The sequence below is a fragment of the Rhagoletis pomonella genome, unplaced genomic scaffold, assembly GCF_013731165.1.
Source record: "Rhagoletis pomonella isolate Grant_MI unplaced genomic scaffold, Rhpom_1.0 Rhpom_scaffold_00014, whole genome shotgun sequence".
NCBI lineage: Eukaryota > Metazoa > Arthropoda > Insecta > Diptera > Tephritidae > Rhagoletis > Rhagoletis pomonella.
In genome coordinates this window covers 5,805,627-5,831,258 of record NW_023458568.1, presented here as the reverse complement: position 1 = coordinate 5,831,258, position 25,632 = coordinate 5,805,627, and the positions used below count along the sequence as shown (strand labels likewise).

The following is a 25,632-nucleotide window of genomic DNA, read 5'->3' as shown; positions in this document are numbered from 1 at the left end:
TTACCGTTATATGGGATGTGGGCGTGGTTATTGTCCGATTTTAGAAATTTTCGGCCAGTTGGTATACTGTACCAGGACCAACAACTGTGCCAAGTTTGGAAGAAATTGGTGTAGCGGTTACCAAGATATACACATGCAACCCATGCAAGTGGGCGTGGCTACGCCCATTTGCCAAAATTTTGTAATATTCTTATTTTTCGTCTAAAACTCATTGCAAATATCAATTTGGAGTGAATTATCTTCAGTAGTTACCAAAATATCGCAGTTTTAGTTTTTCTGAAAATTACCGTTATATGGGAGGTAGGCGTGGTTATTGTCCGATTTTTAAAATTTTTAGCCATTTAGTATACTGTACTAAGGCCAACAACTGTGCCGAGTTTGGAAGAAATTGGTGCAGCGGTTACCAAGATATACACATGTAACCATAAGTAGGCGTGGCTACGCCCATTTTCCAAAAATTTATAATATTCATGTTTTCCGTCTGAAACTCATTGTAAGTATCAATTTTGAGTGAATTATCTTCAGTAGTTACTAAAATATCGCAGTTTTCGTATTTCTTAAAATTACCGTTATATGGAAGGTAGGCGTGGTTATTATCTGATTTCGCCCATTTTCAATACCATCCGTCCCACGCCCAAAATAAGTTCACGTACCAAGTTTCGTTAAGATATCTCAATTTTTACTCGAGTTATCGTGTGCACAGACGGACGGACGGACGGACGGACGGACGGACGGACGGACGGACAGACAGTCACCGCTTAATCGATTTCTCTTTTCATTCTGATCATTTATGTATACATTTGTCTATATCTATCTCTATTCGTTTTGCCTGTTACAAACAACCGTTATGTGAACAAAGTTATAATACCCTTGTGCACAAGTGCGCTCGGGTATAAAAAAAATTAAAAATATAAAAATTTCCCTGCACCAGGGCTTGAACCTGGTACCTCAGGCATACCACGCGAGTGCTTTTCTCTGTCGGCCATTGCGACTGTTGGAGCGCCGCGAGCAAAAAGGCATACTAATGCTTTTCATAGGGGATGAATTGGCAGACTATCTCATCAACTGGTATGATGCTACTAGTATTTCTACTAGTAGATGCTGATGCATAGCCTGACAATTGACATCTCGTAGGACATCGCAATGTTAAAAATACCAGTCGCTAACATTGAAAAAGGATAGAACGTGAACTAGTTGGGCTGAAACGCAAACTGGTAGAATTCTAGTTCACAACTAGTAGCTTTCCCTGCAGGGGTATGACCACAGCTTTCATTTATTTGTCGATCGGGGGTGATCGATTTATTAATATTTTCTGTTATTCTAGCCTTTTTGGAATGGCCTTTATTTGAATGAACATGAAGTAACGAGTTATGCCTTTTCTGACAATACATGCATTTAAATGGTGACTTGCACTCTGCCACGGTATGATTGAAGGCGAGGCAATTTCGGTATAATTTATTAGCTTTAACAAATTTTATGCGCCTTTGTTTCGTGAATGTTTTAAACATTGGACACTTTTTCATAGGATGTGGGGTGTTACATAAATAACAAGAAAACACCATTTTGGAATTTGTTTGAAAGGCTTTTGTGTTACTGTGGGATTTTGTTAGTGCAGAGTGTTTTGGGAATTTCATTTCTACCTTTTCTAACACGTGAAACCTGGACGTTAGGAATTCGTCCATTTGAGACCATAAGGGAAGATCTCGTCTTGTGGGCAATTATTGCTTCCACAGTAACCGGGTATCTTTGGGCAATTTGGATACGCAAATATGTATAAGGATTTGGCAAGCCCTTTTGTTTTATACCGGAGATGTTTTATAATTTTTGAGCGGATGATAATTGGGGGTGGTTTACACAGAGAAACTTACGTTTTCAAATTTGTATGGAACGTTTTATTTTTAAAAACGTTTTGACCCAGGTTTGGCACCTACAATATTATTTTAGTTTTGAGAAAAAAAACATCCTCAATTCATATTCTAAAATGTATATTTTAGTTTTTAAAATGAACATTTTCAAATCGCTTTTTAAAACGATCGTTTGATAATTGGAAATTCTCATATTCAGATGAGATTCTAAAATTTTTATTTTATATTCCAAAATAAGCGTTTTCAAATATGATTTTGAATTTCTATTTTGATTAAAACACAAAGTCATTTGATATTTAAAACTATACATTGTCATACATTTATTGATATATGTACATATGTAGACATACTAACATATTATTATTATTAATTAGTTACAAAGCTTAATAACTGAAATATATGTACATATTCTGGCGTTTCTTCCACGGGCCTTGATAATTTTGATTAACGTTGGTTAGATCCTGTAATATACGTAGAAAAATTTACAATTATTATTAAATAACGGATTATAATTTGTTTTTGTAAGCAAGTCTTACCAAAGCTTTTCTCTAATCAAAAAAAGGTACCGTATCAGCAACGTTCCTTTCATTAAGTGTCGTAACGATATCACATTTCCGCATCTTTTGCTATGTATGTATGAATGTAGCTAGAATGATCTGCACAAAATTTTTCCGACAAATAATGCAAACAGATGAAGAGTATTTCAGTTGTATAAGTAGCTTTGAAAATTCTAATACTAAACGTTTTCGTTTTGAACCATTCTCATGTTTAATTGACTGAAACCAAATTTTCATTTTTATTTTAAAAGTGTTTCGTTTTACTTTTATGGTTGGAAACTTTGTCGCACTACAATTTGTAGGAACAATATTCTAAAACGTTTCATTTTAGTTTTAAAAAGGCACATTTTTGGCGTAATTTTTTTTCATTTCAAATGTTCTCCTCAGTCAAATGACAAAATATGATATAATGTTCGTTCTTATTTTGTGAAGATTACGTTTAAAAGTCTGTTATACAAGTAGTGTATTTTTAATTTTGTATGAAGTAAGATTGTTTCAAAAATGTTTGTTTTAAAATTTGTTTTGAATACATGGGTTTTAGCTGAATCATTTTCTCTGTGTATGTAGACGGCTGTAAACATATCTCGGAAAGATTGCCATTCTTCATAACCACCGTGGAAAATCTCTGTATCACATGGCGAGAGTTGCAGATACATGTGAGGATTTTGTTCTGTGTGCGAAGGCTGTGCTTCTCGGGAGTGAGAGCTTGGGGGACTTATAGCTCGGATCAATTTGAGTTGGTCTAAGATCTTCGCTTAAGTCATTTAACAAGTATCAATACTAAATTGATACTTGCCTTCCGCCAACACCAAAAAATTATCTGGACGGTCTTCATCATCCTTTAAGAAAAGTGAGTCATATGCGGCTTGTAATCGTGCCCAGAGATTGTTAATAGTTTTTTCTTATATTTCGAGGGCCGACTCTGTGAATTCCTCTATGGGAGAAGAGGTGAGTCTGGCACAATATCTCATGAAGCCATCATTTTCCATATTAAATTTTTGCGCACACGGGTTATGGGATTTTCGTTTTTCTGAGTTCTTTGCTTCGGCAGAAGTCTGATTTAAGTCCGGGCGTAGTGGTGAGTCATTTCCTTCATTCAGTGCAATAATAGCAATCGAGCATAAATTCTTCCTGCAAGTATTGGAGTCAAAGAGAGTTAATATTGGGTGGGATCGTTTCCCCGTCTATGATGGGCAAACCGTGAGAAGATGCTACAAGTGTCTGGGATTCAACCATAGCTCTAACAATTGTAACAAAAAGCTTAGGTGTAGCAAATGCATGGGAGAGCACAAGTCTGAGAGTTGCACTGAGAGTAACCAAAAACAAGTTTATGGCAATTGTTGTGATGCTGTTAAAGAGTTAGGGCTGAATATGGATGTGGAGCACAACGCATTCAGTCGTGAATGTCCTGTCTATATTAGGAAACTGAAACTAGAAAAACAAAGGGTAGGATGCTAGCAATTAGGCGTAAGGGAAAAGCGTAACAGCTACTTAAAGTATGTGTATCTTAATATAAATAGTATAATAGCTAATAAATCCGAACTCGAAAGGCTTATTGAGACTGTTAATCCGGATATAGTTCTATGCTCTGAAACATGTACAACAAAGGAAATAAACGACTCAGAAATTAAGTTTTCGACATATCAGTGTATTAGGCGTGACTCACATGGTAGACATACAGGCGGGGTAATGATAATCTTGCGAAACACAATAAACTTTAAAGTATTATTAAATAGATCGATTGATAAAAATGTCTGGTGTATAGTTATACAGCTAAAAAGCTGTGATACCAAATGGAAAATCGGTGTGGTTTATCACTCGCCTAGCGCAAGCGATGCTGATTTTTTGACATATCGAGCCCTAACCGCCAAAATAACGTAAGCGCCATTTTTTTCAAAATTTTCTTTTCGGTGCAGAAATACATCTAGATGCCCGAGGAATATTTCTGCATCAAAAATAAAATAAAAAAAAAAATGTCGCTTACGTTGTTTTGGCGGTTAGGGCTCGATATATGGAGGCCATTTTATCGGAGAATCTGGTAAATACTGTTATTATTTGAGATTTTGGGCAATGCGACAGCTAATTAATTTTAATACGCGGGTTACTGAATATTCTGAAACACTGATCGATTTGTTGTACTCGAACTCGAAAGAAGTTGTATGGGAAAAAGCCGAGGAGCACAGATTATCACATCACGAAACTATAATGTTTAGGTGCAATACAAAAAAACTAGGCCCTATCAATAAGCCTAGGAAGAAAAGTTGAAATAAATAGAAATGATAGTCGTTTGATGTGGAAATATTTGAAAAATATTGTCCATAGCACTGACAACAAGGAAAACATCATGGAAGTGCTTATCAATGGCAAAATGTACAGAAATAGTAGTGAAATTGCCGACAAGTTAAACACGTTCTTTGTGGATAGTATCGTCGAGATAAATAGAAATATTGTGAACATTGACGGGGACTTGATACGACAGGAAAATCGTCGAACTACTTTTAAATTTGATGAAATTAGTACAGATGATGTTATCTCTATTGTTAAGAAATTCAAAACAAAAATTGGTGGAAGTAATATACTAACCGAGGGTGTGATTAAAGATTCCGTGGAATATATGGGTCACTTTTACGCCCTGCTAGTAAATAATAGCCTACGGTCAGGAACTACCAAATGAATGGAAAAATTCGACCATAGTCCCAGTAAAAAAGATTAAAAATACAATTAAAGGTGAGGAACTAAGGCCAATAAATACCCTCCCTAAATTGGAAAAAATATTGGAAACGGCTGTAAAAAACCAATTAACATACTATATCGAGTCTAATAATATACTCATTAAGGAGCAATCAGGTTTCAGGGCTAAACACTCATGTGAAACTGCTCTAAACCTGGTTCTATCACAATGGAAAGAGGACCTTAATTCCAGGATGAATATTGTGGCTGTATTCATTGATCTCAAAAGAGCCTTCGAGACAATTGACAGGGATATTATGTTGAAAAAACTGGAACATATTGGTATAGAGAATTCCGAACTTAATTGGTTCCGTAGTTTCCTCTCAGACCGAAAGCAACAAACACTGATTGATACATCCTTATCAGCGAAGGTAGCAGTTGATAATGGTCTGCCACAAGGGTCGGTATTAGCTCCAATACTTTTTAATATTTATATGATATAAAATCAGTTTTGAAACACTGTAAGGTAAAAGTGTTCGCTGACGATACTCTCTTAACGATTAGCGACAGGAACATACCTAATGCAATGGTAAAGATGCAAGAAGATCTTTATTGTTTATACAAATGGTTGTGCGCAAACAAACTCCAACTAAATGTGACAAAAACTAAGTATATGATCATATCTAGGGCAGTCAACGTCGACCATATTAACTATAGGTTAAAAATCAGGGATGAATTAATAGCAGACGTAAAAATCATTAAGTATCTAGGTATAATCATCGAAAATAAGTTAAAATTTGAGGAGCACATTGAATACACAGTAAATAAAATTGTGAAAAAATTGGTCTTATTAAAAGATCGTGTAAGTATCTAAGAAGAAGGTATAAAACCCTAGCCTACAGATCTATAGTTGAACCGCACTTCATATATTGTCGAACGATCTTTTTTATAGCTAATGACACACAAATTGATAAACTTCAGAAAATGCAAAATAGAGCTATGCGATTTATTTTGAACAAACGCTACGACACACCCATACAGGTTATGATCGCAGAGTTAAATTGGTTGAGCATTAAACAGCAAATATTCTATAACGCTATGAAATTCGTATTTAACATAAAGCAGGGTAGCCTTCCGGATTATCTGAGTGACAACTTACGATATATTAATGAAACTCATTCATACTTACTAAGGAAAAACAGCAGCTCCAGGCTACCGCTATATAAAACGGAAGTTGACAAGAAAAATATCTTCTATAAAGGGTTGAAATGCTTTAACGAGCTATCTGCGCAAATAAAACAGTGTGAGGGCGTAGCACTTTCAGGAGGCTGCTATTTAACTATTGCAAAACACTGGCTATTAGGCAGCAAGGATTGGCATGGAAACTAGTCCTTTCCATCCGTTTATAAATGAGGAGGCAGAAGCGTTCGGCATGGAAACTAGTTCTTTCCATCCGTTACAACAGCATGACTCTGGATCTCGTCCATTCAGAGCGCCTGCCTCTAAAGTGGTTTGGAGAAGAGGCGGCTTGGAAACTAGTCCTTTCCAACCGCCCAGTGTATGTACTGTGCTGCTCGGAATCTCGTCCATTCCGACAGTTCCGAAAATATGATACTCTTAGATATTTATTATTTATTAGATACATATGCATAAGCTATATTTCACCTAGATTAAAAGAAAAATTAAAATAAGCGTATAAGAAAATTAACATTACGCTATACCTACTTTTAATGAATGAATGTGGACTTTGTAATTTTTTTTATATATGTGTCATATGTGTATATATATGTAGGTCATACGACCGTAATAAATAAATAAATAAATAAATAAATAAAAGCTTTTCAACGATTTTTGCGGGAGTTGCTTTTCTTGGAATTTTGGAAATAACTTTGGGGCTTTGTTTAGTTGGCATTTTGAATATTTGAAGATCTATTTATATTTAAACATTTTAATATGTAAAGGAGGCTCTTGGTTGAGCAATTTGTGGTTAATTGTGTTTTTTGTGGACTGTATGTATATTTGTGACCAGTGAACTTTACTACTAGGTTTTAGTTTTTATTTTATATGTATATTTATATATATGTATTCTTTTAAAAGTGGTCCGAGAGTGTTCGTTTTTGTCGATATATATTTTTAAGAAGTGGTAAATTCGCTGCTGGGTTATTACCACCAAATTTACTACTGGGCTCACTTGCTTAATATGTGTATGTATATATATACATATGTATGTACATATGTATAAGGGCAGCGCAATTGTTTCAATACGTTTTGAAAATGCACACGTTTGTAAGTATGGTTATATATGCGAACGATGATGTGAAAACTTCAGAAAAACAAAGTTCTTTAAATGACTAAACAATAGTTAGTACTTAGTCTGTTCCAATAGCAGTCCGGTTTACAGGATTTAGTCCTAACTTACAGGAAGTCGTTCCTATTGACATAAAACCTGTAAGTGGGAACACTTTTGAGAGTAACTGAGCAACTATTCCTAGTCGGAAGTTACAGGATTTAGTCCGGAGTTTTTTTCCTGGAAGTTCGTGAAAAGTGTCAAACGATCAGCTGATTTGCATGTGCAAACAAAAACAAAAAGCGATGAAAGCAAAGAACCTTATATTTGTAAAAAAAAATGGAAGTAAACCACGAAATGTTTGAATATGTATAGATTTTAATAATTATTTAGTGATATTTCAGCCAAATCAGTGTTGTACAAATGACATGTAAACAAACCGACTGACGTTTTTATAGGAAATAGTGCTTTTTGCGTTCCCGTGCCCTTCTGCATCTGTTCTCCTTTCACTCTCACTTGAGAGAGTAAAATTGTAGTTTGACAATTCCACAGGTTTTAGTCCGAAGTTCAAAGGAACAGACTAACTGCTGGGAGCGCAGAGCTTTATATGCAGATATAGTATGTATGTGTGTACGTATGTTTGTGCAGTTGCAGTATGCTGTGAACTACACTGCTTGTGGGGGCGAAAAATAATCGCAAAACGTAAGCAAAAAATATTTGTTAGGAGGTGCGAATATATTTTTAACAGCAAACGTCAAAGCTGTGAAGCTGTGTTTTTCTGTGATCTGTTCAAATTTTGTGTGTTTATAAAGCTGTTTACGCTTAATAAAGTAAAAAATTAAAAAAAAGTGTTAATAAACTTCTGGTGCACAATTTAAAGATAAGTAAAACATCAAAATTTCCTGTAAATTTGATTAATTTAACTTGATATTCTTAATTGCATGTGCCGAGTATTTGGTTTCATATAATATATTGTTGTTGTACAATTGTTTTTGTTTGTGCACATTGATTTTGCTCTTTTTGTCATTTCTGCTGTTTCATCTTTGTCACAGCTGTTTGCGTTGTGTTTATTAGGTGTCAAATATACAGTGCATTTAAAACTGTTCGCTACATAGCTTTCCAACTGATATTTACCAGCTGATTGGTTCACTGATTAATACATCGTTTTCAAAACTGTTTAGCCTTTTTGCTTCTAAAACCTAAAAATAAATATAATTTTAAACATGTCGTGTATTTACACCAATTGCCACGTTAAAAGCGACTCCTATGTGTCATGCTGGCTCTGCGATGGGATTGCCCATATAAAATATGCTGGTTTGAGCGGTAGAGTATTAGACGCTATTAACGAGGGTAAGGGTCTTCGTTGGTCTTGTCAAAAATGTAGATCAACCGAAGCTGATTTATTTAAATTCTTTAGGCAGTCCGGAAATGGTTTTTCTGAGATCGGGAAGGATCTTTCGGTGCTTCTTGAGAAATTTAAGCATTACGAAAAAATTTTTAGGTTTTTCACTTGTCTCGGCAACCCTCCACATTCTGAGGATAGCCGAGAAAATAAAGGTGGGCGTGTTATTAGTCCACCTAAAAAGACAGCCACGGATTCTAGTAAAAAAAATCCTCCATCCCAGTCCTTGGAACTTATTAATCTATTTTCTCCATGCCCTCAGGCATTGGAGCCTCCGATATCTAAAGCCATATCAACTAGGTCTACTTCTAAAAATAGTCAATCCGTTGATTTAACAGTGTTGCCATCAACATCTCAAGCTGCACTGTCTAACTTAGTTCCTCCGAATAATTCGGAGCCCCGCACATCAGACATCATTACCAAAAAGTTGGTTGCAATTCCTCCGAGAAGATCAATCTTTGTATCTAGATTTGCCAAAGATACTTCTTCGGATGATATAAAGTCATACATATCGACTAAAATTAGAACTAAAGATGTAATGCTTACGGCATCCGATTCTATGGTTGTTTTTGGGCGATTTAAAACTGCCACACATTTCATGGATCATTGACACCGATGTTGTACCAGTTTCATCTAGAGATAGTTACAATGTGCTTCTGGAGGCAATGGCTGAACTTTGCCTCAAACAAATAAATATATGTCCAAATAAGTTTGGAAAGGTCTTGGATCTCGTAAGGCCTCTATTAATCGGTGTGATCCCCTAGTTTTGCCGGAAGATGCATATCATCCTGCTCTTGAGTTAAGCTACGAAATCATAAATGAAGTACATAATAATAAGTCAAGTTCAAGTACTAGATATGTTTTGCGAAAGCAAATTTCAGGAAAATTAACAAAGAACTTTCAAAGTTATCTTGGCCAATATATAGAGATGACGTGGAGCGTAGCGTTGAGCACTTTAATGATACTGTTTTCAATTTGTTTCAAAAGTATGTGCCAAAACGTAATAAAGTTCATGAAGAACCAATACAATTATGGTTCACTAAAGAGCTTAAAAAATTGAAAAATAAAAAGTCGCACTCTTTTAAACTGTATAAAAGAACGGGCTTACACAGTGGTTACCTAAGGTACTCAGTTTTGCGGCATAGCTACTTTGCATTAAATAAGAAATGTTATAATTCATATTTATGTAAAATTAAGAAGAATTTAATTAACAATCCTAAATCATTTTATGGTTTCGTAAATTCAAAGCGTAAGGTACATGCTTTTCCGTCCGCTATGCATTATCGCAATACTGTATCTAGCGACAGCCAACTCATTGCCAACATGTTTGCTCAGTTCTTTAGGTCCAATTATTCTGTAGACTTCCCTATAAGTGGAGACTATCCGTACGAGCTTTGTCCAATCAACTCTGATTATATTCCAGTAATATCTTCCGATGAAGTTTTACACTATTTAAAAACCTTAGAAGCGTCATTTAGGCCTGGACCTGATCATATTCCGACCTGTTTTCTTAAAAACTGCGCTTAGAACATCTGCAAGCCTTTAACAACTCTATTCAATTTGTCACTTAAACATGGCGTTTTTCCGTCAGCCTGGAAGGAGTCTTTCATAATACCACTTCACAAAAACGCTATCCCCAAATTATTCGAGGCAATTATTGTTAACCAGCTGACATATTCTACATCCTCTTCAATTACACAATCTCAACACGGGTTTTCTAAAGGAAAATCTACTATCACTAATTTATTGGAGTTTACAACTCATGTCTCAAACGGTTTTAGAGAAAATGCTCATACCGACGTAATATACACCGATTTCAGTAAAGCTTTTGACAAAGTATGTCATTCGTTCCTCATCCGTAAACTCGGCCTAATCGGCTTTCAGCCCAGTCTTCTTCAATGGATCTAATCTTACCTCTCTGATAGAACACAAAGAGTTATTGTTAATAATTGTTCTTCCAACATCATTAAAGTTTCTTCAGGAGTTCCTCAGGGAAGCCACCTTGGTCCGATTCTGTTCCTGATATTCATTAATGATATTTCTTCTATAATAAAATATTCAAAAATTTTAATGTATGCCGATGATGTGAAACTTTTTAAAACATTGTCCTCTATTGAAGAAAGTTCTTTGTTACAAGCGGATCTGAACAACGTGGTTAGTTGGTGTAATGCAAACTATGTATATGCCACTAAACCTTCAAAAATGTAAAGTTATGTGTTTCTCTCGGAGGGCTGTTCAACCGGCTGTTTATTCAATATCAAATTTTAATGCGGAGCCGGTATCCAAGTTTGTCGATCTTGGTATCACAATGGATTCCAAACTCAATTTCAACCATCATATTAATGTTACAGTCAATAAAGCCAAAAGGGTTTTTGCATTTGTAAGGCGATGGTCAAAAAGTTCAAAGATCCTTATGTTACAAAAGCTCTTTTTACCAGTTTAGTTAGACCTATACTAGAATACGGATCTATTGTTTGGAATCCCCGCTACCAAGTTCATTCTGAAAGGATTGAATCAATTCAAAAACAATTCTTGCTTTTTGCATTGCGTAATTTTAACTGGGATTCAGATTACAATCTCCCCCCCTTACACAAGTCGTCTAAAGCTCATAAATTTGCCTACACTCGCAAGTCGTAGAGAAATGCTAGGTATAATATTTATCGTAAAATTAATGACAGGCTTGATTAATAGCCCGGCCCTCCTGAATGAGGTAAATTTTAATGTTCCTTCTCGAGTGTCAAGACACTTTCGACCTCTATTTTTAAAGCCATGCAAAACTAATTTTGAACTAAACGAATCATTCCGTGGTTTATGTCAAGATTTTAACTGTCATTACAGCACGTTTGACGTATCGGACTCGATTTTTACTATGAAGAAAACTATTATTTCCACTCTCAATAATTGAAATACTATCTTTAGCATATCCAATCAGCTGATGAATTTGATTCTGTAGCTGAATAGTTTTACATCTCGACACTTAACAAACTCCTGTTTCCACTACTCAGCTGTGCTTTGGAATGCACTCTAATTTGGTTAGGGCAGGCGCTTTGTAATTATGCGCAAATAGATCGTGTACATATAACGTCGCCTGCGTAAAAGATTGTCGTATGTTGATTTCGGCAGGTTGTGGGAAATCGCGATTGAAGTTTGGAATGCAATTTCTCAAAAAAGCGAAGATAGATATTCTCCAAAGTCTCTGAAAATGTTACTAGTTCACCAAATTCTTAAATTATTTAATTTTTAATACGACAAAATGTGATCAAAATTTCTACTAAATTAACGACACTTTTTACTCAATATCTCGGAAACTAAAGGAGATATCCAACAATGGAGAACGTCATTTTTAAGATATTGATTAGTTTAATATGGCTGCATCACTAACTAAATTTTTACTAAATTATAGAAAAATTTGTAGTCAATATCGCGGAAACTAAAGGAGATATCTGAAAACTGATAACACCAATCGAAAGACCTTATTTCAAAATAAAGGGTGAACACACCAAAACTGCGACACTTAGAGATTACTACCAGAAACAAACTAGAAGGCTTTGAAATTATTATTTTTTGTATTATATAACTTGGAAGTTTATATGTTATTAAAATGTTAAAATATTAGTTATTATTTGCTCCATATGCAAGGGATCGGTATTTTCATCGCACACGCGCCATCATGTTATGCACGACTGCATCATCGACTTTACGCGATGAGCACAACTACTTTGTTTTGCACTCTTCAATATTTTTTACTGTTTCCCCTGTTTTCTTCAAGATTCCTTTGACAATTGACCAATATTCCCCAATAGGACGTAGCTATGGGCTATTGATTGGATTGCAGTCGTGAGGTACAAAATTGATGTTATTTTCATTATACCACGGCAATGTGTCCTTGGCATAGTGGCAGCTTGCCATGTCCGTATAGAACAGTGGCCTACTACCTTATATGTTGATAACTGACAGAAGACGCTTTTTGAGGCACTCATAAACTTGATCATTCATTGTCCCGGATGGGAAAAAGGGCTGCTCTTACGGCCACAGGAACAAATAGCTTGCCAAACCATGTTGTTTTTTTTAAATTTGGAATTGATTTTCGGCTTACAGCTTTCAGGGGCATCTTGACGACTTGCAGTATACAAATCTTTACCTGCAATATATTTTGAATTTTTAAAGCAGTAGGTTTCGTAGTCCATAACAATGCAGTTGTATTTTTTAATTTGGAATTCATACAACTTCCGACTGCGGGATTTCGTTGTAACATTCTACTTTGCGCCTCAGTCTGGCGCTGTATGAGCTATAAAACATCTGAATGAAGCTTTCCGATTTACCTTTTGTACGAAAAACCGCGATCTCCGTACGAATTTTGCAACATAACGTGACAAAACCTTCGGATCTCGCGAAAACGCACTGAGGACCTTCCGAGCACTGTTTTTATCAAGGAATGAAACCTATTCAAAATAACGTTCCGGTTTGGGTTTCGGTTTTGCCAAGTGTTTCGGTTTCGGGTTTGGTTTCGTTCTTAAAAATTTATTTCGGTTTCGTTCCGGTTTCGGTTTTTCACAGAAATTTTGTTGATATTATTTAAATCACAATGTCTTAAACATTGAGGAAAGAAAATCGAAAATTACAGTTCACTGTTGATAATATCAACACTAGGTTCTTTCCCTAACAATCCGGACCGGATTTGGTAATCAGAGAATAAGATAAACATTTTCTTTCAAAAATGGAACAAAGTCCAGAAGTACGGGAACGCAAAAAACTACATTTCGTGCCCACAAGTCGAGAAACAGCTGATTCACGTTGTTCTTGTTTTTGTCACTTATACCATGTTCTGACCGACATCGGAAACATGTTTTCGTTGCTAAAACTGGTTTTCGACCTAAAACTTGTGCTTTCGTCCATGTAAAATCTGTCAAACCAAAACCAGTTTTTTTCGATTATTTATCGAAGTGGAGGTCATATTTTATCATCTTTAATACGCGATTTCGAATTTATTGTTAATTGCCTGGCCAAAGCAAAATAAGAATGAAAGTTAAAGGTTGTAAATGAAAAGAAAATGAAGGAAAAATGTTTGGTTGTCGGTCAGAACATGGTATTAAATGCAAACAGTTGGAAATAGAATTTTGGTTTCACAAATTTGATTTTAAGTACATAAATTGAAAATACATCAACAGACCATTCACTTTTCCTTAAAAGCACCAAGTAAATGCAGGCAACATGTAAACACAATACAGCTGATATGCACTTTGACACTTTATCCATTTTTACCCGGAGAAAAAGTCCGGGCTGTTTCGGGCAGGAAGAAGAATACACTTACGATCGAATACGTTTGAATTTTCGCTCTCTATTACCCATTTTGCTGAGTACAGGAATGATTTCTGGGCTATTTTGGGCACCCGCGGGATCTCGCATTGCGTACGGGAAAGAAACTACTTAAGTATAATTAATCGATTATCGATTCACAACAACAAAGTCATCAGCAGATACACAGCAACAACGTCATCACCAGATTCACTTAAATGTTTCCTTTTTGCTGTAAAATTAAAGATGTATGAAAACTAAAATATAATTGTTATTTTCGTCAAATATTTACTACATAATTATGAAACCCCTTCATTTCTGTGTCCTTTACAACTATACATGTGAAAATGAAAATCAAAATGACTTCTTCCAAATAACCGATGCCAGATCGGAGATTTAATTTATTAGGCACCATTTTAGTAACTTTTTGCGAAAGGTTACCTTGCCATACTTATTTACTACTTAACAAGAACTTTAGCAAAATATTGCTGATTTTGGTTAAATAAATTATTTATTTCAAAGAAATTTGTATTTATTATTTTTGTGAATTTCTGGAAACCGATTGAAACCTGTGATTGAAATGGTTTCGGTATCGTTCCTTTTCAGGTCAAGATAACGGTTACGGTTTCGGTTTCGGTTTTGAAAAACGAAACGGTTTTAAACGGTTTCGGTTTGGGTTTCGGTTTCATTCCTCGGTTTTTATCACTTTGACCATGCTAACCACCGCTCCCTGGTTTTCTTGTAACTGCCAGGCCTTACTTGTACCGATTAAAACCCTGCAAACTGTCGAATAGTGCAATCTGAAGATTTTAGCAATTTTACGTGTACTTAAGGCCGGATCATTTATAAACTCGTGCAAAATGGTTTGTCTCGTTTCTAACTCGGTTGCCATTTTTAGCTCAACTAGGAATCAAATCCAAATGCAATTTCTTCTACGTCCAACTAAGGTCATGGTCAACTTATGGTATTTGAATTTCAAAATATTGAAATCTTTTGGGGTAAGTTATAAGCTTCCCAAAGTGTCGCAGTTTTGGTGTGTTCACCCTTTATATAACTGCATCTAGAACTAAAAATCGTCAAAATTGAGCTTACGTCAATCTTTTACCCAGGCGACGATAAGTAGTTAGGCAAAGGCGTCACCATGCATGTACATATGTATGCCTGTATATGCGAATGTTTATGCGGAAGTATATTTAGGCGCTTCCTGGGTAAGCTGAACTAAGTTGATATTTTTTATTTGTGACCATATATGTACTTCTATATTGCTAGTAAATTCAAAGTACATTCCCCAACATCAGAGTGTCGATATATTCAAAAAAGAAAGAGAGATCCGATAAGAGAATGTATTCAAACTGACATTTTTACTTTTCAAAATTCAGCAGCGGTTTAACAAATTCTTATTGAAAAGTAATTCACATGAAAAATTAACCAAAAATACAATATTTGTATATCTATGAGAAACACTGCAGCCACTGTGGTGGCAGAGGATAAAGGTACCAGGTACAAAAAGACTTGGCATCAGTTGGCATTTCCAGCTGGCGTCAATAATCGGTCAACTATCATATGCCAGCTTCAGCTTCATGTGTAAATAGGTGACGATTTCTTTTCTACAAAAACTGTTGCCTTTTCAATGCCCTCTCCTTAGTATTTGTGCGTAGAGGGCACTGAGAAGGCAACATATTTCGGTAGAAAAGAAAACGCCATTACTTAGAAAAACACCTCCTATTTTCCAATTTTTCGGATATCGAAAAAACGAAGAGCTTCGAAAAAAGTCGACGTATCGAGCCCTAACCGCAAACAATTTAGGATTTTTTTTCAAAACTTACTTCTTGAAGCAGAAATACTCTAGGACCTAGAGTCTAGATGAACAAAAATCTGACAGACAGTAAATATTTAGAAAATTAAAGCAAATTTTCGCCGAAATGCCGATTCAGAATAAGAAAATTAAAAACAAAGTTTAATGAGAAATTGGTCATTTAATTTTGTTTTGTGGCGTATGTTTGGACTTTAGGTTGTATGTCGAGAATTTATTTACACTTTTAGCGGTGATAGCAGTAAATACACATCATATTCGCTGTAAAAAATTTCGAATTATGGCCCGTCCCTGCGTTCTTCAAGTTGTCAAGTCAACTCCGCACAGGTGCAAAGACAGTCTAAGAGCGTTTATGCATCAAAATTTAATTTTGAACAAAAGTCGTTTGAGTTAACTGCGGTTTGAAGGAAACATGAGACCGTAAAATTTTTATTTGTTTGTTTAATTCTCAGAACCGCCCCTGTTATGATATGGCACTTCATTCTATGTAGTAGTTTACAAATATACATCCCAACAAGCAAAATAAACTTAAAGAAAGTTTTTTTTTTAAGTTTTCAATTATAAACATTAAGCTTACAAAACGTTGATTTTTTGTTTATAAAACGCTTGAAAGTAAGCGTAATATAATCGAAAAGGAACATAGGTTATAAGCGTAGAAATATAAACTTGTAATAAATGTTCAAAAGAAAGCTTTTAATAAGCGTAAAAGTGTAAACTTATAATAAAGGTTCAAAAAAAGTTGTTTATAAGCGTATGAATATAAACTTACTAAAAATTTTCAAAAGAAAGCTTTTTATAAACATTTTTATAACCCTTTATTTAAAGATATTTCATTAAAAACTCATACATAGATAAAATATAAATAGGGAATAGACATTTTAGCATACAAATTCACGATAACACACAAATATTAAGCACAAAAAAGTTAATTATTACATCTTGTTGCGTGCTTTAAATTACATGCGGTTATTGGCAAATTGGAAAAACGACATCGATGCAGCTATATATTCCGCTTCATCGCCGCCATTCTCATTGATGTACTTTTCTGGAAAAAATTTAATACATTTTTAATTGAATGTTAAACTAAGAAAGGATAAGGAGAACTCATTATTTGAAGTCTCGAATGCTCCACCGATTAGCGCAGCGGGTCCTGGATAGGATTTTTTTACCGCATCGGTCTTATTTAATTTTTTCTTTTAATAATATATTTTAAAAAACGTAAACACGTCACTTACGATTGAAAAATGTTATATTTACTACTTCATGTCGTTGGCATTTGCATTTCATTTATAAGTTTAAGTTATTTATAAACATTCGCTCTCAAAACTTATTAAAGGTTTATTTGAAAAAACTTTTAATAAGCTTAATATTAAAAATGCTTATTTAACTCTTATTATAGCAAACTTACTTTAAGTTATTTTTAAAAACATTTACTGAAATGCTTGTTGGGATGTGTACTTCTACAATCACAAAAATTTTCATAGCCCCGCAAACATATTCTGAGCGTTCAGAATATATGAGTCCGAAAGGAGTCCTAGGTAGGTAAGAAATATGAGTTTCAAAAACAAGAAAATTGTTTACTCTTATATGAATCTTTTAGGATTCATATATGATCCAAGTTATGAACCAGCACCTTGTGCCAAATAAAAACAATAAAGATTTGAAATTTATGTATATCTAAACTTGTTTATACAGAAATTGAAAATAATTAGAAAACAAAAAATGAACTAAATTTTGCAGCTGCTGCTATTGAATGCATGTTGGAATGTGTATATGCACGTAAGTATGTATGTACATATGTTATTTGAAGGGAACTTTTGCTGAATGCCTTTGCAAATATAGTGCGTTCAATAAGACTCAAAGAACAACTTAAAATAAGAGTCCGAATGTAGTAATTTATGAAGCCGATAACAGCCTCAAAAAGAGTCTGAAATTATTCATATACATATATGGACAAAAGTGTGTTTTAAAAGAGTCCAAAATGAGCCGTATGTTAGGCCAATAAGAGTCCAATTTGACTCATATTGAGGCTCATTTGTTGTATGAATTTAAGCTCAAATAAGTCGACCTTCGGAGAAAGGGAAACACCCTCATATCGGACTCTTAAATGAGCTCATTATGAGCATAATGGCTCCGAAATAGGACTCCTTAAAGACTCATTTATGACTCCAAATGTTTGCTCTTTTAAAACAATTATTGGCCTCATATATGAATCATTTCAGACTCTTTTCGAGCCTCTAATCAGCCTCATAAATTACTAAATTCGGACTCTTATTTTAGGTTGTTCTTTGAGTCTTATTGAACGCACTTTATTTGCAAAAGCATTCAGCGAAAATTCCTTTCAAATAACATGCATACATACTTACGTGCATATACACATTCCAACATGCATGCAGCTACAGCTAAATTTTGTTCATTTATTGTTTTCTAATTATTTTTAATTTCTGTATAAACAAGTTTGGATATAAATTTCAAATCTTTATTGTTTTTATATTGGCACAAGGTGCTGGCTCATGACTTGGATCATATATGAGTCCTAAAAGATTCATAAAAGAGTAAAAAAATTTTGGTTTTTGAAACTCATATTTCTTACCTACCTAGGACTCCCTTCGGACTCATATATTCTGAACGCTCAGAATATGTTTGCGGGGTAGAGCTGGGCTTTGTACATGTATGTATGTATATTTGTATTTGCTCATAAATTGGGATTAAGTGCATTTATTTATTGTCATACGCGTAGGTATGTATTTGCGCACCTGTACTGCAAACGCAAATAGTTGCAGTTCTTGTGTTCTTTATTTTTTGTGAAACGAGTTTTACGAAATTTTATTATTAATTAATTTAATATTAATATAATAATTGAACAATAATGAAAGCCAAAAATATTTTTCTTACGCCCCTTTTGTGATGTGTTTATATATGCTAAACCGCGCTGTTGGAATGATTGCTGCTGGGGCCAATGTCGATCCTTGTTTTCGTGCAGGGCCGTAGCCAAGATTTTTTTTCGGGGGGTTCTGGCAAAATATTTTTTTATTTTCACTTTTAATTCAACATAGAAAAATGCTGATAAAAATGAAATATTTCACACAAACAACAAAAAATATAATCGATAATCGCATGAGGCTATTGCCTGAAAATTTTAGCACTTAGTGGCATTGTGCTACCATGATAGCATGGCCCAGTAGTCATAGTCAACTTATGTACAGTAGACTGCATCACTCCCTATACAAAAAACGCTCCTGTTTTTCCACTGGAATTACAAAATCTATTATACATATATTAAGATTTCCACCAAAATACCTCGCAAAAATATCAAGATTTACGTGAGCTGAACCGATTTGAAAATACCTCCAAAAATTGAGTTTTTTATTAATAAAAAGTTTTTTTTAGATATTTTTTTTTTGAATATATGTACCTCAGATTACTAAACAGTTTAAGCTTAAAAAGTTTGCATAAAAAAATTTTGAAAAATTTTTCTACGGAATATAATAATGAGATTTTTGATCTTTTTTCAGAGACTTTAATTTCTTTGCGAATAAGCTCATTCAAAGTATGAAAGAGGAAGGTAAGATAAACGGGTGTCATTCCATGTTGAATTAAGATGTGTTGGTATTTGATAAAAAAAAAAAATTGGGACGTGAATGAGTTTTTTTTTGCAAAGAAATAAGGAGGGTGCGAAAATACCTCTCCACTGATACCTCATAACTCTATATCGGTAAAGCAGTTATTCTAGTTTTTCTTACACAAATCTTTGAAAAAAGTTAAAAAACAGCATCAAAAATCTCAGTATTATGATTCCGTTGAAATTTTTTTTTTTAATATTTTTATGCAAACTTTTTAAGCTTAAACTGCTTAGTCATTTGGGGGAATTTTTTCCACAAAATCCTTTAAGAAACTATTTCTTTTATAAAAAACTACATTTTTAGAGGTATTTTCGAACCGGTCCAGCTCACGAAAATTCTAATATTTTTCCGCAATATTTTGATAAAAGTCTTAAAATATGCTAGGTTTGGTAATCCCGCCGGAAAACCCGCAACTTTTTTTGTGGCGATGCAGTCTAATGTACAGTAGTCGAAAAAATTATAGCTGCACCAAATTTTCACAAGTTTTAAAATATTATTTTTTTTTGTTATTTAATTTTGGTTAGTTTTTTTGTAGTTCATTCTTTAACAACATCCGTCTAAACACAAGTTTAAAGGCAGTGTATTTGGGTATTTGCCAAAATTTGGTACAAATCGTATCCTGTGAATACCCAAATGTTTTTCTTTACCCCAATCACGAAAATTAATTTGTTGAAATTTTTCAATAGAACAGCGCTGTATTTTACCAATCCTTTGACTACAAAAAAAAATTTCCCATTTTTTTATTTTGTACCAATGGCCCAATATAAAAATGTACTAATCTGTACAAATGTACCAATCGAGTGACACTTCCTTAAAAATGTATGCAATTAAAAAAAATTCAAAAAATTTTCGTAAACATTTCGAATTTTTTAATAAGATTCTGAGTACGCAGTAGTAGTAGAATAAAGTACAAGTTTCAAATGGCTAAAAACTGCAATTGATTTTTTGGAAACCCGATATTTGTACGAAAGTTTGTTGAATTTTTGTTTAATATTGCACAAATTTGGAAACTTGGATTTACACGGGTTTTGTTAAAGAATTAACTATATTTTTATAAAAAAAAATAGCCAAAATAAATAACAACGAAAATAATACGTTAAACCTTGGCAAAAAGTGCTTCGGCTATAGTTTTTTGACCACAGTATGTATTTTTTAATATCTTTAATTGGACATGCACATTGTACATAAAGGATGTACACAACAAAATCAAAAAATATTTGCCTTTTTTCAAAGCTGATTTTGCCTTTTTTAAAGTTTTTAGTGCCTTAAAATCCGACATTTCTATATTTCGAAGGGGGGGGGGGTCAGAACACCTACCTAGTCTAGATATCAACCTCGTTGTAGGTATCATATCAAATACATACAATTAGAAAAACTCTAGAGATAGATGTCGCCTCGCCATCCACTACATACGCTACGGCGGAAATGGACGACACGCCATTTCTTTAAATGAAATTAATTGCTGCTATATGTATGTATGTACATATGTATGTAGGCATATAATAAATGTGAGCAAACAACATGTTGCTTGCATAGTCTTCTGTTCTCTTTCACTGCAAGTTGAATTATTTTAATATCTACTGCAAAATTTTGTACAGACTAGAGGTGTCAAACTATCGAAAGTCACACCATCGATAGTTTTGATAGTTTTCAGAAAAACTATCAATATTCACGATAGTCTCGAAAAAACAAAACTATCGATAGCACTATCGATAGCGCTAAATCAGTTCGGTTGCTTTGTTTTTACAGGATCATAGTGAAATAAATATTATCCTATAAAAGTTATAATCATTCAAAATTAAGTACATGCTTAGCCAAAATACTTCTCTTTTTAGAAAGTTCAAAAACAAACACAAGTTATACAAACAAAACAGGATTTACGATTAACATATGTATGTATTTTGGCCTAAATGCCTGCATATTTGAATATGACGTCGGCATCACACTAAAAAACAAAGATTTTAATTCAAATTAAAAAATTCAAATAATTTCAAAATAATTGGTAGAGATGATCGATAGTCCTACTAAACTATCGATATTTTTGATAGTATAAGAAAAAACTATCAATGAGTATTGATAGTCTAAAAAATTTAAACTATCGATAGTGCCATCGATAGTTTGACAACTCTAGTACAGACAAGACCAGTGATGGAAAATGAGTGTGCATTGTGCCATTTTCGGCACTTTCGGAAGCAGCCGGCATCTTAAGAACAACCGATTGATTTTCGGCCCTATTTTTGCGTAACTCAATGTAACTAATATATATCGGTTTCATTCGGATTCGCAATTAAAAATATTTTTTTTTACATGTAATCGTATGTGCTTAGACTGATAAATGATATAAACATAGAAAGGCAAGCAGAAGTAGGGACACGATATCGAACCGAAAGTATCGATATGGTACTCATTTAAAGTATCGCTTTAAAAATATAGGGTACCCATTAATATCGGAATAAAAAGACTCGATATTCCAAATATCGATACCAAAAACCAAAAAATTTATCTCAATATAGGTCTCGCATATAGGTCGCTGGGGTGTAGTGATTAGAAGTGCGCAAACCTTGAAAATGAAAAACAGCTTCCCATAAAATGCAATCGCCGTTCAGAGTCGACATAACACTGTAGGCACCCGCTTTGCGCCACAACATTAAGGCCCACGCGACAAATCGGAGGAGAACTTCGGCCAAACACTAACATATTGTGTAAGCGCCGGACTTCATTATTATTACAACACGTAGAGATTGAGGTGTTGACTTAAACACCGAGGCCACGGGTTCAAATCCCACCACATGCAATCCTAACCATAGTACAAATTTCTGCACTTTAAAGCCCAATTTATATCGGGAAGAACTGTTACAGGCCAACCTTATATGCATGCGTAAAAAGCTAACTCAAATTCCAAGATTTGGCTTGCGTGACATTTCGATTTGACGTTTATGCTCAATTGGCATTTTGGCGCTACTATGAGTTAAAATTTTTCCCGGCAAACTTCTGTAAATTTGACAGAAATGCAACTCTGAGAAATTACGCACGCAAATTGATTTGGACTTATCAAATGAGAAAAACTTGCGTGCGTGCGTAGAAAAACTCTCGCCGGTAATATTAGGTTGAGCTGTTAATACTATTGTCCTTCACTGAGAAAAAAAAACGCGTTTTAAGAATAAATTTTTTTTATTTGATTACCGTTTAAAAATGTTCGTATTTAAATCAAGTGAAAAGTCTTAACAAAATGGATTTTTCCATTATACATACACTACGTACATATAATGGAAATATTCAATTCAAATACGCCCGTATTAAAATGAAGCATTTTTCACTACACGGATGGCGTTTTGCACGTCTCGGATGCTTTTTCATATGTAATTAAGAAAGTATATGTATACAAAGCATGCACAGCGGTGACAAAACATACACACATACATGGTATGACATAATGCACTAATCGCGCACTGTGATGTGGATTCAAACTCTACATTTGAAAACACCTTTACATGTATGGCTGTAGCTGAGTGTGCAAAGACGCTTGATACAATTGGTTGCGGCCAAGAGGGTCCGGGTTTAATTACCATCAGACGGAACATAAAGTTATTTTTTTTTTCTTAATAACGAAATAGCATCTGTGCACTTCACAACCACATATTTTATAACGTATATACTCAAATTTAAAAAGAGTTGGGTTGGTGCTCTTTCATATGCGTATTTTTTTCAATTTAGCACGTTTTTTTTTAATTCTAAAATTTCTTTGCCTCAGTGTTGGAATGTAAGCTTATGACATTCGATACGATACTAGGGTTCTGGTACTCGATTCCAAAAAATATCGTTTTAAAACTATCGAGTAGAAAATATCGGTATCGAATGCCAAAAGTATCGATATGGTATCGTATCGTATCGAAATTCGTGTCCCTAAGCAGAAGCAGCTGGCTTCCGCGCACTGCATATACGCTTAACAGGTTTGTTTAAACAAATTTTTCGCAATTTCATCTCTAAAGCAAATATTAAGTATCATTTAATATACACTTTGGATTTAAAGAATCACATACCTATTTTGAATATTCTTTGTGGAACAGAAGCCGAAATATTTCTTACTTAAGAAAATTCTGCAGAAAATGAAATTAAAAATGCTTTGCAATTCAATGTTAAATTTTGCAAAGAATTAAGAAAGAAAGCCTTGATGCTTGATACGAATAACATTGATTTTGATGCGAAATAAATAAAATAAAATAAACTTTTTAATATACAGCGCTTTATAAATGGACTAAAAATTAGAAAATAATATTTCTCAGTCCCATAGAATTTGTTTTGATAACTTTTGATTTTGAAATTTTTGCAAAAGTCATTATAAACCATTTATGAGATTGAAAACAAAAAACGTGGAGCGCATGCAATACAAAGCATTAGATTTAATTGATAATAGTCAAACTACATAAACTACACCTAAAATTTCTACAGAGAAAGTACAAATTTGAGATCGATTTTAAGCGGTCGTTATTCATATATCATTCATACATATATTACCCTTCATATCAATTCAGGTCTATTACATGCGCCCCACGCTTTTCATTTTCAATCTCATAAATTGTCCAATATTCGCAACAACGGCTGAATGCTAGTTACAAGTAAGTTTGCGCAAGCTGGACATTGTAATCTGCAAATACTTTAAAAATAAAGGGGACTGATGGTTTGAATTTTTGCAATTCGTAATTCAGGTTTGAGGTGATTGAGCGATCATTTTCGTTCATACATACATTTTTTTCAAAACTACATATACTTTCGGGTATGCAGTTTTATAGTCCATTCAATTCGCGTTGATTTTTGAGAACTTTTTTCGTTGAAGGTGTTGCACGATTTCCTCCATACTCAAATTTTTTTGTACATCCAATAAGTATAAATAAAATGCAAAAAAAAAATATTACAAATCAACGCGAATTCTTAGCCGCTCTTGCCCTTTGTAAATCTAAAATTGAATGGACTATAAAACTGCATACCCGAAAGTTTCTAAAATTTCTGACAACAAAGGTTTAAATTTCAATGGTTTTGTTGTTGTGTTCATTTGTTATTGCACTTAAGAAAGGTTTTACGTCAGATTTGTGTTTTTCTTATATGCAATAAGTACTGTAAATATATTTTATAAAGGAAATGGCGAAATCGACGACTCTCAATTTATTGGCACATTGACCTGTATTTAGGCACATTTTTCCGGAGAAATCCGGCACAACTCTAAATTTTGATTTTCCATCACTGGACAAGACTTAAAAGTAGAAAATAAATAAAATAAAATAAAACTTTTTAATATACAACGCTTTTATAAATGGACTAAAAAGTAGAAAATAATATTTCTCAGTCCCAAAGAATTTGTTTTGATAACTTTTGATTTTGAAATTTTAGCAAAAGTCATTATAAACAATTAATGACATTGAAAATGAAAAGCGTGGGGCGCATGTAAAACACTTGAGTTGATATGAAAAGTAACATATATATGTATGTGGGCACATGAATAACGACCGCTTAAAATCGATCTCAAATTTGTACTTTCGCTGTAGAATGTTATGTAGTTTGACTATTTTCAATGGGTAGGTTCAGAAGGTGCAGAAGTTGAGCGCAACCGTTGCTAAAAAAATCAATGATCGTAATGCGTCTTCTGAACGGCTTGATACATTAGCTGTCAAATTCAAAACACACAACACGTTGACTCAAATGATCAGAAAAATATTACGATCATCTAACACGCAACTGTTCAGTTGATCAGAAGTACAAAACAACGCGTTCAGAAGGTGCAATCGCAACAGTTACTGAGCTGTTGCGCCTTCTGAACGTGCCCAATGAAATCGAATGCTTTGTACTGCATGCGCTCCACGTTTTCGTTTTCAATGTGATTAATTGTTTATAATGACTTTTGCTAAAATTTCAAAATCAAAAGTTATCAAAACAAATTCTGTGGGACTGAGAAATATTATTTTCTACTTTTTGGTCCATTTATAAAAGCGTTGTATATTAAAAAGTTTTATTTTTATTTTATTTATTAATGTTGTTTTTTGATGATGACAGGCTATAGTTTGGCGGTAACAAATATTTGTTGGTGGCTTTCTGGTCTTTGTTGTAGCTATTTTTTTATATAGTTTT

At 34.0% G+C, this 25,632-nt stretch overlaps 1 protein-coding gene across 7 annotated transcripts in view; it reads left to right on the top strand.

The window, feature by feature from the left end:
- Nucleotides 1-25,632, top strand: part of LOC118749186 (clavesin-1-like) — a 405,874-nt gene that overhangs the window by 322,561 nt on the left and 57,681 nt on the right. The window lies entirely within an intron of this gene.